The 16,346-nt window shown below is 34.7% G+C and overlaps 1 protein-coding gene across 1 annotated transcript in view; it reads left to right on the plus strand.

Annotated features, from left to right (window-relative positions):
* The window catches only part of LOC137210719 (CUB and sushi domain-containing protein 3), a 705,705-nt gene that overhangs the window by 134,687 nt on the left and 554,672 nt on the right, over positions 1–16,346 (plus strand). The gene's annotated exons all lie outside the window — the stretch shown is intronic.

Raw genomic sequence — 16,346 nt, forward strand, 5'->3', positions numbered from 1 at the left:
TAACATTATGTGATGCTCTTTGTCTTTTGTTACAGTCTTTATTTTAAGTATATTTTATCTTATGTAAGTACTGCTACCCCAGCTTTCTTTTTATTTTTGTTTGCATGAAACATTTTTTTTCATTCCTTCAATTTTGGTCTGTGTGTGTTTAGATCTGAAATGAGTCTCTTATAAGCAGCATATAGATGGGTCTTGGTTTTTTTTGTTTGTTAGATGATTGTTTAATGATTTTCTTTAGTATCATGTTTGGATTTTTTTGTCTTTATTTTCTCTGTATCTATTATAGGCTTTTGGTTTGTGGTTACCATAAGGTTCATATATAACTATTTATATATGGAAAAGTTTATTTTATGTTAATAGTCACTTACGTTCAAATGCATTCTACAAATACTACATTTTTATTCCCTGATTCCACATTTTATGTCTTTTACATCATGTTTTACATCTTTTTATTTTGTGTCTTCTCTAATTATTGTATAGGTTTTTTTTTTTTAACTTTCGTCATTTAACCTTCACACAGGTTTTATAAGTGATTGATCCACTACCATTACTATATATTTGCCTTTTCCAGTGAGAATTTTAGTTTCATGTGTTTTCTTATTAATTAGTGCCATTTCATTTCAACTTATAGAAGTCCCTTTAACATTTCTTGCAGGGCCAGTTTAGTGGTGGTGAAATCCTTTAGATTTTGCTTGTCTGGGAAACTCTTTATCTCACTTTCAATTCTGAATGATAACCTTGCTGGATACAATATTCTTGGTTGTAAATTTTTGTTTGTTTGTTTGTTTTATTTTGTTTCAGCACTTTGAATATATCATGCTGCTCCATTCTGGTCTGCAAAGTTTCTGCTGAAAAAATTGCTTCCATTATATTAACTAGTTGGTTTCCTCTTACTGCTTTTAGTACTCTCTCTTTAATTTTTGACATTTTACCTATAATGTGTCTCTTTGTAGGTCTCTTTGGAGTCATCTTGTTTGGGACTCTGTGCTTCCTGGATCTGGATATCTGTTTCCTTTCTAGGATAGGGAAGTTTTCAGCCAGTATTTCTTCAAATACATTTGTTCCCCATTCTCTCTTTCTTCTACTTCTGGGATCTCTATAAAGCAAATATTCTTGTGCTTGATGTTGTCCTTAAGCTATCCATATTTAATTTTTTTCCCCTTTTTGTTCTGATTGGGTGATTTCCATTACCCTGTCTTCCAGATTGCTAATCCTTCTTCTGTATCATCTTATCTGCTATTGATTCCCTTTAGTGTATTTTTCATTTAATTTATGTTACTCATGTTATTTCATTCTTTAGCTGTGATTGATTCTTTCTTATATTTTTTTAACTCTTTGTTGAAGTTCTCACTGTGTTCATCCATTCTTCTCCTGAGTTCAGTGAGCACTTTTATGACCATCATTTTGAATTCTTTACCAGATAAATTACTTATCTTCATATCATTAAGGTTTTTTTTTTCTGATGTTTTGTTTTTTCTTTTGTTTGGAGCATATTTTGTCACCTCATTTTGCCTAATTCTCTGTGTCTGTTTCTATATATTAGGCAAAACTGCTACCTCTATCAGTCTTGAAGTAGTGACTTTGTGTAGGTGATGATCCTTCTCATTCAACCCTGCCCTAGATCTTTGTTGTCTCTTAAATCTTTTTGGTTGTATATACTGCCTTATTTATTCCTGATTTCCCCCTGCTGTTCAGCATGTGCCAAGACTTGTCAGTGTTCCAAAGAAAGGAATTCAGTGATCACCTAGTTTCAGGCTGATTGGATGCCAGACCCTCAGGCAGAAGCTTTTAAAGTTTGCAAATATATACAGTCCTGAGGAGCTGCACTTGTAATCCCTGCTGGCCTCCAAACCTCTCCTCCTCTTTCCTTTCCTTTTCTTTTTAATTTTACAAGAAGTTCTCATAGTACTGTTATTGCAGAATCCTGTAATAACACCAAAGATTTACCTTATGTGTACATTGTAGACCCAATACTATTCCATCTTAGTTATCTTTTCAGGAAAAAAAAAATCCCTTCTCTTCTTACTTATCTTTATGCATTCTTGACCTCAACTTCAACTTCTCTCCTCCACCTACTACATGGATATCATTGATCAACCACAATTTTGTTGTTTATCTCTGAGCCTACTACAATTCCACTTTGTGCTTCCTAAGATAATGATGGACAAAGAGCCATTGCTTTACATGTTCTGTATATTTGTTTATGTTGTTCAAATTATTTGTAACTCCAACCCCCTAAAAATACTCAGCATTTTTATCAGGATGATGTACCTGGTAGACATTTCACCACGCTAGACTAATATCTTTCAGAAATTATATATAGTTCCTCCTAGATTTCTTTGTGGTTTTGTACCTGATAGTTTGGATTTCATTATACTGTAATATTGTATTAGAAATTGACAGCCACAGAACTAATATGATCAGTAAGTATGTTTTTCGGTTGTTGTTTGGGAAGTGCAGTCATCCCTTGATATCCACGGGGTATTGTTTCCAGGAACTGTCACATATATCACAATCTGCACATGCCCAAATCCCATAGTCAGCCCTCCATATCCATAGTTCCACATACATGGGTTCAACCAACCATGGATTGTGTAGTACTGTAGTATTTACTGGAAAAAAAAATCCATGTATAAGTGGACCTGTGCAGTTCAAACCCATGTTCTTCAAGGGTCAACTATACAGTGTTTTAAATAATTGAAAATTACATATAAAAAATCTGAATTTATTGTTTCTTTCGACAGACTGGCAACACTAGGACTGGATTATCACATGGCAAAATTTGCTGGAACTCTCTTCTGCCCTCTTTAGAGAGCCCATAGGTTCTCATGGCCCTTCAACCTTGTCTCGTTTTTCACTTGAGCATCTAAGAACCCTTGCATTGCCTGCCTGGGCCTATAGGCATGTGACACATGATACAACACAAAATTTGGTTTATTCCTTAAATTTATTATTTATTATTTCCCAAATAATACATATATTTGTTCCTTTATCTGACACTTTAGAAAAGTTGAAGTTTCTTGGGCATTAATGATAATATAGCAAATTTTGTAAGTTATCCTCACACATTCTGAGACCTATCTTTCTACATGTTTATTTGATAGATCACATTATATGTACTTCAAAAATGAGACTGTAGAACATGTATGTGATGGAACATATTTTCCTTTTTTCTGCTTAAGATAGAGGACTAGATTTCAGGTTTAGATTCTTCAAAGCATGGACAGGGAAAGGCAGGATAGCTAGTCAGTTGACTGAAGAATATTTCTTAAACATCTTTTTTACTATATCTACCACTAAATAAAACTTAGTATTTCAGAATCTAATGAAATAATAGATGTCATCTTGTACAACTAATATCCCAGATCAGGGATGCTGTATACTCCTTTAGCCACTGCCTTAAAGAATCTATGAGATAATTAATATCACAAAACTACAAGCAGAAAGGTTATAGACATACAAATTTACAGTAATCTAATAAGACACAGAAGGAAAATATCACAATTATTATCTTAAATACCCAACCATTAGAAATGGTAAGCATAAAAGAGTACATTTATTGGGATTAAACAGTAATCTGTACAGTCCCACATGCTAAAAGAAAAAAATAATATTATGTTTGAACCATATAATTTAATCTATTCTAATGTTAAAAAATTATGTAGACAATAATGAATTCTGATATACCTGTTGATATTTTCTTCATAGAATAAATTATTGTATTAATAACACAGAATGGTTATTAATTATTATTTTCAAAAGAATACCAAGTTTCCAAATGGATTTCCCTATACTATCATATTCAAAGTTCACATTGAGTACTTCACCTCCAGTGGAAATAAAAATTAAAGCTTTATTCTGTGACCATTACTTTTTAGACTGTTCAATCATTGGATCTAAATTGGTCCTTTAGTGAGAGTGTGGGAGGGCTAAGAGAGAGTAAGAAAGATAATACATTATGTTTAAATAACCAGAAGACTATGAGATGAGCGCATGAGTGCGCGCGCGCACACACACACACACACACGCACACACACACACACCCAAACACACACACACACACACATTTTATATGCAGACATCATAATCATATATATTATGTTTTTGCAAAACTCAAAGTAAGAAGAATTAAGGCAATGATATTTACTATATAATTTTAAGTACTAAGAGGAAAACCCCTTTATATTTTAAATACAGCCGTACACTTTCTTAAAAATGAACTCTTCGCTAATCACAAGAACCTCTTTGTAAACATGCCACAGTCCTTCAGTTTCTGCACACCTTCTTTTAAGAATTTTGACCTCAGTTGCTTCAAAAAGATCTAGTAAAATTTTTATTAGTGTATTTTCTGTGCTTTTCAAAATTCTTATCAAGTGCAGATAATGTCTCTATTTCCTTTTATTTTGGGAGACAGGGTGAATAAATATTTTAAGTGATTTTTATAATCCTGTGTTGTATGAATTGGATCAAGTAGCAGATGACATGAGAAGTATTGGATAATTAAATGAAAGAAATAGGTTCACAATTGATTTTTTTTTTTTTTTTGAGGATGATCCCAAAGTTAGGTAGGCAACATAAGACCAGATAAAGAGCAAATACGTTAATGAAAAGAGGTCTTATGACCTGAATGAGTAGTCAAGTGGAAATAGCTGTATTTTACAGACTAAGCTTCTGCTGCTGGTAGAATAAATGAAGAAAAAAACATTACATTTTCCTTTTCTCACATTCCTGTCATCATATTGTCCCTAGTTTACACAGTAGTTCTATTTCATTACTTGTTATAATTCCTTCACTCTGAGAAGTTGTATTAATTTTGAAAAATCTGTGATTTTTTTTATATTTGTCTGTCTGTAACCAGAAATGTGTTTCTTAAACCTGCTTTTCTTCCTCAGAACACAATTACACATTTCTGAAAATATAACTTTCTTTTCCTTGAGTAAGTGTGACTACAACAGAACTAGGTAGCACCTACCTCCTAGAGGTGTTCGAATAAAAGCTGTCTGACTAGCTAACAGAGATTTTACAAACTTGAAGTTAGGTCACAGTTTCCTCTGAACTCTAAGAGTCTGTGATAAGAGAACCCACTGGATTTGTATCTACCAAAGAAGCTGATATAAATTTGAGTGTACCTGAGACATATTTTTTAATAAGTTTAGCTTTCTCAACAGCAGGCCCACTCATCTGGACATTTGCAAGGCTCAGAGTAAGAATACAGACAGAATCTCACATATCAAATGTCTAAATATTAAAAGTTATAAATTAAGCTACATATTGTTAAATACAATATGTTCCATCCTCCTACCTTGACAAATACACTTTCATAACAACCTAGAAGGACAAGTTTAAATTTAGAATTCTGGGACTTGTGTGATTTTCTTGTTGGGACATGAAGGTGTAGGAAAGTGGTCCCAGCCCCAGCCTGCACCTGGCCACCCTCTATTCCCAAACTGAGCTCCATCCTTCACGTTACATGTAGACTTCCCAGCCTACACATTCAAGCTGCCACACCTCCCTGCAAACACTGCCCACTGGGTCTAAGAGTGCACATATGGGTCATGTGTTCTGACCCTGAGAATGTGGACCTGGAAAAGAGGCCTATGAAGGTTCAGGTAGCAGGAAATTCCAGGGTACCAGGTACCAATGAGTTGTGGAACAGTAGTTTTTAAACAAACTATAAAATAGAAGATTTGTTTTTATTTTTAATTCGTCTTGAAATGATACTTATACAAAGTGAAAAAAAAATTTCTAGGAAAATGAAATAAAAGCACATATAAATACATTCCAAGTTTTTTTATTATGAAATTCACCAGACAGAATTACTCTTTCAAGTTACTCTAGAAGTTTGAAAGATTTACTCCCAATTTCAGTTCTTACCACATTGTGGGCTGGAAATTAGTCTAGGATCTCATAGGTGAAGTGAGCAGGCACATCCCTGGGCAAGAGGTGGGCTACAGAATGGTCAGACGAAGGGATCAGGGAAGGGACCTCTCTTGCCCAAGTTTAAAAACAGTATTGCATATGGCATGGTTAATGGTCAAGAACGTATAAAAAAAAAAAAACCCAAAAAAACAGTTGAAGGGAATTTATTTTAAATAACGTTCTTCTAATGGGTAAAATTAGTCTCCATTTAGGCATTTTATTTGGCAAACTGTTTACTCATCTACATGTTCCTTTTTGCTTTTCTCTTAAGTGTGATCCCTGTTCCAGAGACTAACTTTCGGCACTAAAACTATCTTTTCAATAAATTTATTTTAAAATATTAAATAGCCGAAAGTCAGAAACATAGTAAAACACAGAAAATATGTTCATTTAACAGAGAGCCGTGTAATCTCATATTTGAAAGTATTTTAAAGGAGGATGAATTCAGCCTATATATTTAAGTTTATAAGTTCTGATTAGTTTAATAAACACAGGATACCTCATTTTTTAAAATATTTAACCAGATAAGGAACATCCCAGCCTATTCTATTTAGGTCATAGGATTGAATTAAGCATTGGAAGTAAAGGGTGTTTTCGCTTCCAATTTTCCTTCAATATTTAGATTCTAAAAGTTAAAATCAATTGTCATATTCTCTTCAATAAAAAAATGTATCCATATGGTCATAACATGTTCAACAGCTAAAATAGTCCTCCAAAAATGAATTATGAAAAGCTTTAAAAAATAATTCTTATAATTTCTTCCCCTTAAGTACAAAGTATGTCAGTTTTGCAATTCAATAACTTATAAATAATCTCAGTGTGCCATATCTCTTTACCTTGAAATTTTGGTTCTGAAGAAATACTCATGACACAGTTATAAGCAATAAATTTATTAAGTAACAGAGAATACACTGTAATTGAACATCGTGTGCAGTACTAAGTACTCCATATAATTTTATCAGATGAAAATTCCTAAAATTATGTGAATTTAAGCTGCAAACTTAAATTCACAATTCAAAGATTTATTGCTTCAGCCATTTGCTGTCTTGTACTGTATTGCTTATTTGTGGCCTTTTCTTTCTCACTCTCATGCTCATGTTAATTTTCTCTCCACTGGACTTACTTGAAGGGCATTTTTTTTTTTCCTCCAGTTTGAGGTAGGATTTTTCATTCATGGCAGCTTCATGGTGGTATAGTGACAAGTGTCAATAGAGATCAGAATATAAACTTGACCAGTTGATAATAATTCAGATAATGGATTTGAACAATCATGTTAATATCTTTTAAAGACTGTTAAAAGAAGTTTTTTCTCACAGATTGTTTTACATGTGCTATTTTCACACTTATATATAAATTCGCCTGATGGTAAAAATGGATGTAATAAATTTGAGAGAACTAACAGTGATGATAGTACAATTACAGGCATTGAATACACTTCCAACCCTCATTTCGTTGCATAAAGAAGGGAGGAGTTGTTGATTACTTGTCCACCCTTCTCATCTGTATGGCATCAAACTGAAATAGTTAAAAATGCATTCTATGAGAAATGTGATTCTCTTTCCTTTTCCTACATTTTCTCTCACACACTTTGCTGTTCCATTAAGGGAGTCACAGTAACACTATAAAGAATAATTAAGTGAACCGTTGTAAAATAAAAAATAGAAAGAAAACTCTTCTTTTCCAAGATGCTCCTGGAAATTTTATGAGTATACATTGATATTGGATAACATTGTATTTGAACAAACGTGTTACAGAAGGTGAAAAAAAATGTTGTCTTAGATATCCAAACATGGTTCTATCCTATGACTATCAAATTCTGATTTGTCCTGAAAAATTTTATAATGTAAAATCTCATTCTCAGATATATGTTAGTATGGGCTAACAACACTGTTCCCTGGGAACTCTTCTTTTTATTTTATTTTAATTATTTATTTTTTAACACCTTTATTGGCACATAATTGCTTTACAATTGTGTGTTAGTTTCTGCTTTATAATGAAGTGTATCAGCTATACATATACATATATCCCCATATCTCCTTCCTCTTGCATCTCCCTCCCACCCTCCCTATCCCACCCCTCTAGGTGGTTACAAAACACTGAGCTGATCTCCCTGTGCTGTGCAAGCTGATCTCCCTGTGCGATGAGGCTGCTTCCCACTAGCTATCTATTTTACATTTGTAGTATATATAAATCCATGCCACTCTCTGACTTCGTCCCAGCTTACCCTTCCCCCTCCCCGTGTCCTCAAGTCCATTCTCTACGTCTGCATCTTTATTCCTGTCCTGCCCCTAGGTTCTTCAGAACATTTTTTTTTTTTTTAGATTCCATATATATGTGTTAGCATACAGTATTTGTTTTTCTCTTTCTAACTTCACTCTGTGTGACAGGCTCTAGGTCTATCCACCTCACTACAAATAATTCAATTTCATTTCTTTTTAATGGCTGAATAATATTCCACTGTATATATATGACACATCTTCTTTATCCATTCATCTGTTGATGGACACTTAGGTTGCTTCCATGTCCTGGCTATTGTAAATAGAGATGCAGTGAACATTGTGGTACATGACTCTTTGAATTATGGTTTTGTCAGGGTATATGACCAATAGTGGGATTGCTGGGTCGTATGGTAGTTCTATTCATAGTTTTTTTGAGGAACCTCTATACAGTTCTCCATAGTGGCTGTATCAATTTACATTCCCACCAACAGTGCAAGAGGGTTCCCTTTTCTCCACATCCTCTCCAGCATGTATGGTTTGTAGATTTTTTTGACGATGGCCATTCTGACTGGTGTGAGGTGATACCTCATTGTAGTTTTGATTTTCATTTCTCTAATAATTAGTGATGTTGAGCATTCTTTCATGTATTTGTTGGCAATCTGTATATCTTCTTTGGAGAAATGTCTATTTCGGTCTCTGCCCATGTTTGGATTGGGTTGTTTGTTTTTTTGGTATTGAGCCGCATAAGCTGCTTGTAAATTTTGGAGATTATTCCTTTGTCAGTTCCTTCATTTGCAAATATCTTCTCCCATTTTGAGGGTTGTCTTTTCATCTTATTTATGGTTTCCTTTGGTATGCAAAAGCTTTTAAGTTTCATTAGGTCCCATTTTTTTATTTTTGGTTTTATTCACATTTCTCTAGGAAGTGTGTCAAAAAGGATCTTGCTGTGATTTATGTCATATAGTGTTCTGCCTATGTTTTCCTCTAAGAGTTTATAGTGTCTGGCCTTACATTTAGGTCTTTAATCCATTTTGAATTTATTTTTGTGTATGGTGTTAGGGAGTGTTCTAATTTCCTTCTTGTACATGTAGCTGTCCAGTTTTCCCAGCACCACTTATTGAAGAGACTGTCTTTTCTCCATTGTATATTCTTGCCTCCTTTATCAAAAATAAGGTGACCATATGTGCATGGGTTTATCTCTGGGCTTTCTATCCTGTTTCATTCATCTATATTTCTTCTTTTTATTTTAAATACGCACACACACATGCAAACTCTACTTTGTGTTACTATATTTTAAATAAATATTTTCTTTATTTTAATATTTAATAAATAATATTCGTACTAGATTTATAGAAAAGGTAGCTGTTTTTTATGTTCATATATTATTATTGCTCTCAGCTCATTGGTGCATATGTTTTAAAGAGCTACTTTGTTGAAGATATATTATTTTATAAAATTTTTCAACAGTTTACTCTTTCAAAATGCCACCTTGGTACAAGACTGCTATATGTGATATTTGCCTTGAGCAAACGCTCTTACAACCAGGGACTTACAACTTCTCAAATTTGCTCTTGTACCGTCCCCTGTTAATAATGAAAATCTAAATACCAACCAACCCCATGGGCTAATGAAAGAAGGGAATATACTAAATATAGCAACAAGGCAATATTGTTAGAGATTGATGGCCACAGTATAAAAAGGACTTAGAAAAATTGACTATTCAGAATAATCTTTCACCCCTATATGAAAGTTATCAAAAACAAACAAAAAAAAATATTGGGTTGGCCAAAACCTTTGTTCGTTTTTTTCCCTAAGATGGCTCTAGTAGCACTTAGTTGTCTTTAACTTCATTCGAAACCATTTTGTTAGATTGTATTGTCACAGCTGTCATATCAGTGTGCATTTTAAAAAAAAAACTTATCAAAATTGGAAAATTTTTGTATAGCTATTTTAATATTTAAGATGGAAGAAAAAAAGCAACATTTTGGCATATTATGCTTTATTATTTCAAGAAAGATAAAAACACAACTGAAATGCAAAAAAAGATCTGTGCAGTGTATGTAGCAGGAGCTGTGACTGATCGAATGTGTCAAAAGTGGTTTGCAAAGTTTCTTTCTGGAGATTTCTCGCTGGACAATGCTCCATGGTCGGGTAGACCAGCTGAAGATGATGGTGATGAAATCGAGACATTAATTGAGAACAGTCAACATTATACCACACGGGAGATGCTATACTCAAAATATCCAAATAGCTGACATACTCAAAATATCCAGCTCAAGTGTTGAAAATCATTTACACCAGCTTGGTTATGTTAATCACTTTGATATTTGGGTTCCACATAATTAAGAGAAAAAAAACCTTATTGACCATATTTCCGCATGTGATTCTCTGATTCTTTACTTAAATGTAATGAAAACGTTACGTTTTTGAAACGAATTGTGATGGGCAATGAAAAATGGTTACTGTACAATAATGTGGAATGGGAGAGATCGCGGGGCAAGTGAAATGAACCACCACCAACCACACCAAAAGGCCGGTGTTCATCCAAAGAAGGTGATGTTGTGTATATGGTGAGATTGGAAGGGAGTCCTCTATTATGAGCTCCTTCTGGAAAATGAAACAATTAATTCCAACAAGTACTGCTCCCAATTAGGCCAACTGAAAGCAGCACTTGACGAAAAGCATCCAGAATTAGTTAACAGAACCGCATAATCTTCCATCAGGTTAATGCAAGACTGTGCATGTTTCTTTGATCACCAGGCAAAAACTGTTACAGATTGACTGGGAAGTTCTGATTCATTTTCTGTATTCACCAGGCATTGCCCCTTCAGATTTACATTTATTGATATTTCAGTCTTTACAAAATTCTGTTAATGGAAAAAATTTCAATTCCCTGGAAGACTATAAAAGGCACCTGGAACAGTTCTTTGCTCAAAAAGAAAAAAATGTTTTGGCAATATAGAATTATGAAATTGCCTGAAAAATGTCAGAAGGTAGTGGAACAAAATGATGAATGCATTTTCAATAAATTTCTTGGTGAAAATGAAAAATGTGTCTTTTATTTTTACTTAAAAACAAAGGAACTTTTTGGCCAATCTGATATCTTCTCACTGCTCTTATTTCTGCCTTGCACTCCTCCTTGCCCTCCTCCATTGCACTCACACACACACACCCACACACACACTCATACACACTCACAATCATTTTAGGTTCCTCGATTGCAGAGATTGTTTACTACTCATCTTGGATTTCCCAAAATACCTAACACAGAGCCTGTGTTAACATTGTTAGGTGTGGCATGAATTATAATGGGAGCAGAAAAATTGCTCTACATCAAGACACATCTACTGAAACATGTCAGCAGATGGGGTATCTTTGCAGACAATGGCAAAGACATACCACAGGCAGTAGAGAGCTATGCAGGTCTATGTGGTGTCAGTGCATTCAGGCTACTATTAAAAAAAAAAAAAAAGAAAAAAGGATAGACTGGGTGGTTTATAAACAACATAAATGTATTCCTCGCAGTTCTAGAGTCTGGAATTCAGAGATCATGGTGCCAGCAGATTCAGTGTCTGCTAACAACCCGCTTTCCAGTTCATAGGTGGCCATCTTTTTACTGTGTCCTCATATAGCAGATGGGGTCAGGGATCTCTCTGGGTCCTCTTTTATAAGGGCACAATCACATTGAGGAGCGCTCTGCCTTCATGACCTAATCACCTATCAAAGTCCTCACCTTCAAATACCCTAACATTGGAGATTAGGTTTCAACATGTAAGTTTTGGCAGCAGGGGGACATTTAGTCTCTAGCACCAGAGTTTCAGCAGCACTTACTAATACCACATGCAAGAAAAACAATCAAACTGACAGTAGCAATTATCTCATCGTGTGGACAAAATTTGATGCATAGTCATTCAAATGACTTGCTAGTGGGCAATAATAAATAAATGCTCTTGGAATTTCAGAATTACTTTAGGCTGCAGTATAAAATAATCTCTGTGACATTTGATTACTAGCAACAAAAATGTTAAATATAAGGGATAGTTTATTTTTATGGTTCTTCATTATTTCTTCATTGTGACGATAGTTACATTTTCGACTGGGAGAACATGGATGATTTTACTAAAACAAGAAGGCAGTTTACTGTTTTAATTTGGTTTGTTTTGTGAAAACACTGATGGTTTTACTGCAATTTAAGCAATTACTATGGTTTTGTTTGGGGTTTTTCGTGGGGTTTTTTTGGCATTGGATTCAATTGGATCAAATTGTCTAAACTAAAGAAGCTTTCAGTTGGTATTTTTTCTCTTTTTATCAGGAATATTTGTAATATGGTAGGCATTTTGAAAGCGGCTGTAGGAAAGAAATTAGGACAAAATATAGAAAGGGTATGTAAATAAATACATTAGCGTTCTTCCCACAAAAGCACAGCACTTTGTTAGAATGCTAAATATTGGGTTGGCCATAAAGTTCTTTTGTGTTTTTTGTAAGCAATTATGGAAAACCCAAACAAACTTTTTGGCCAACCCAATATTTGACTGAAGTATCCACAGATGAGTACAAAGATGTATGTGCTGAGGTCTTGACCTTAAAATTCTTCTAAACACAAGTGTTGAGGGGCTTCCCTGGTGGCGCAGTGGTTGAGAGTCCGCCTGCCGATGCAGGGGACACGGGTTCGTGCCCCGGTCCGGGAAGATCCCACATGCCGCGGAGCGGCTAGGCCCGTGAGCCATGGCCGCTGAGCCTGCGCGTCCGGAGTCTGTGCTCCGCAACGGGAGAGGCCACAACATTGAGAGGCCCGCGTACACCCCCCACCAAAAAAACAAACAAGTGTTGAAATAGACATCTTTTTGCATCTGTAATAACTGTTCCAAAGACTCTCACACACATTATGCTTTAGAATTAACCAATAAATTAAAACTTCTGAAGTCCAACACCATAAATGAAGTAAAAACCACAATTATTCACTACTCAGTTACCTAATTGAATTAACATTTATGTAGTCCCATCATTCCACAGTACTTCATGTATTTTTATTTTTAAAACTCTATGTTGTTCGTCTAGTATTTTGATCCACTTTCTTTTCTATTTTATTTGCTTTTAAAATTTTGTTTCAGACTTACTGAGGTATAATTGATGAATAAAAATGTAAAGCATTTTAAATTATACAACGTGGATATATGTATACTTTGTGAAAGGATTCCCCCCCATCAAGTTAATTAACACATCTATCAACTCACATATTTACCTTTTTTTTTTTTTTTCTGGTGAGAACATTTAAGTTCTACTTCTTCTAGCAAATTTCAGTTATAGAGTTCACTGTTATCAACTATAGTTATCATGTTACACATTAGACTTTCAGATCTTATTCATCTTATAACTGAAAGTATGTACACTTATACCAACCTCTGCCTATTTCCCCCACTCCCCAATACCTGGCAACTCTCTTGTTTCTATGAATTAATACTCTCTCTCTTTTTTATTTTTTTAGGTTCCACATATGTGATTCCATACAGTATTTGTCTTTCTCTATATGACTTAGTGTCACTTATCCTAATGCCCTCCAGTTTCACCCATGTTGTTGCAAATGACAGAATTTATTTCCTTTTTAAGGCTGAACGATATGTGTGTGTGTGCACGCATAAATTTTCTTGATCTATTCATCTACTGACAGACGCTTAGGTTGTTTCCATAGCCCTGTTATTGTGAATAATGCTGCAGTGAAGACGGGATTATAGATAACTCTTTGAGATAATGGTTTCATTTCATTTGGATATCTCTAGCAGGAAGTGGGATTGCTGAATCTTAGGGTATTTCTGTTTTTAATTTCTTGAGGAACCTCTATACTGTTTCATAGGGGCTGTAACGGTTTACATTCTGAACAACAGTGTACAAGGGTTCCTTTTTCTCCACATTCCCACCAGCATTTGTTACTTCTTACCTTTTTGTGAATAGCCATCCTAACAGGTGTGAGTGAGGTGATAACACTTTTTTTAAATTTAATTTAATTTATTTTTTTACACAGCAGGTTCTTATTTGTCATCCATTTTATACACATCAGTGTATACATGTCAATCCCAATCTCCCAATTCATCACACTGCCACCCCCAACCCCCGCCGCGTTCCCCCCTTGGTGTCCATACGTTTGTTCTCTACTTATGTGTCTCAATTTCTGCTCTGCAAACCGGTTCATCTGTACCATTTTCTAGGTTCCACATATATGTGTTAATATATGATATTTGTTTTTCTCTTTCTGACTTATTTCACTGTGTATGACAGTCTCTAGATTCATCCACGTCTCTACAAATGACCCAATTTCATTCCTTTTTATGGCTGAGTAATATTCCATTGTATACATGTACCACACCTTCTTTATCCATTTGTCTGTCGATGGGCATTTAGTTTGCTTCTATGACCTGGCTATTGTAAATAGTGCTGCAATGAACATTGGGGTGCATGTGTCTTTTTGAATTATGGTTTTCTCTGGGTATATGCCCAGTAGTGGGATTGTTGGGTCATATGGTAATTCTATTTTTAGTTTTTTAAGGAACCTCCATACCGTTCTCCATAGTGGCTGTATCAATTTACATTCCCACCAACAGTGCAAGAGGGCTCCATTTTCTCCACGCCCTCTCCAGCATTTGTTGCTTGTAGATTTTCTGATGATACCCATTCTAATTGGTGTTAGGTAATACCTCATTGTAATTTTGATTTGCATTTCTCTAACAATTAGTGACACTGAGCAGCTTTTCATTTGCTTCTTGGACATCTGTATGTCTTCCTTGGAGAAATGTCTACTTAGGTCTTCTGCCCATTTTTGGATTAGGTTGTTTGTTTTTTTAATATTGAGCTGCATGAGCTATTTATATATTTTGGAGATTAATCCTTTGTCCGTTGATTCATTTGCAAATATTTTCTCCCATTCTGAGTGTTGTCTTTTCGTCTTGTTTATGGTTTCCTTTGTTGTGCAGAAGCTTTTTAAGTTTCATTAGGTCCCATTTGTTTTGTTTTGTTTTTATTTCCATTACTGTAGGAGATAGATCAAAAAATATCTTGCTGTGATTTATGTGAAAGAATGTTCTTCCTATGTTTCCCTCTAAGCGTTTTACAGTGCCTGGTCTTACATTTAGGTCTCCAATCCATTTCGAGTTTATTTTTCTGTATGGTGTTAAGGAGTGTTCTAATTTCATTCTTTTACATGTAGCTGACCAGTTTTCCCAGCACCACTTACTGAAGAGACTGTCTTTTCTCCATTGTATATCCTTGCCTCCTTTGTCATAGATTAGTTCACCATAGGTGAATGGGTTTTTTCTCTGGGCGTTCTGTCCTATTCCATTGATCTATATTTCTGTTTTTGTGCCAGTGCCATATTGTGTTGATTACTGTAGCTTTGTGGTATAGTCTGAAGTCAGGGAGCCTGATTCCCCCAGCTCCACTTTTTCCCTCAAGACTGCTTTGGCTACGTCTCCATACAAATTTTAAGATTTTTTGTTCTAGGTCTGTAAAAAAATGCCATTGGTAATTTGATAGGGACTGCATTGAATCTGTAGATTGCTTTGGGGAGTATAGTCATTTTTACAATATTGATTCTTCCGATCCAGGAACATGGTATATATCTCCATCTGTTGGTATCATCTTTAATTTCTTTCATCAGTGTCTTATAGTTTTCTGCATACAGGTCTTTTGTCTCCCTAGGTAGGTTTATTCCTAGGTATTTTATTCTTTTTGTTACAATGGTAAATAGGAGTGTTTCCTTAATTTCTCTTTCAGATTTTTCATCATTAGTGTATAAGAATGCAAGAGATTTCTGTGCATTAATTTTGTATCCTGCAACATTACCAAATTCATTGATTAGCTCTGGTAGTTTTTGGTGGCATCTTTAGGATTCTCTATGTATAGTATCATGTCATCTGCAAACAGAGACAGTTTTACTTCTTCTCCCATTTGTATTCCTTTTATTTCTTTTTCTTCTTTGATTGCTGTGGCAAGGACTTCAAAACTATGTTGAATAATAGTAGTGAGAGTTGACATCCTTGTCTTGTTCCTGATCTTAGAGGAAATGCTTTCAGTTTTTCACCATTGAGAATGATGTTTGCTCTGGGTTTGTCATATATGGCCTTTATTATGTTGAGGTAGGTTCCCTCTCTGCCTACTTTCTGGGGAGTTTTTATCATAAATCAGTGTTGAATTTTGTCAAAAACTTTTTCTGCATTT

This window comes from Pseudorca crassidens, chromosome 17 (assembly GCF_039906515.1).
Source record: "Pseudorca crassidens isolate mPseCra1 chromosome 17, mPseCra1.hap1, whole genome shotgun sequence".
Taxonomy (NCBI): domain Eukaryota; kingdom Metazoa; phylum Chordata; class Mammalia; order Artiodactyla; family Delphinidae; genus Pseudorca; species Pseudorca crassidens.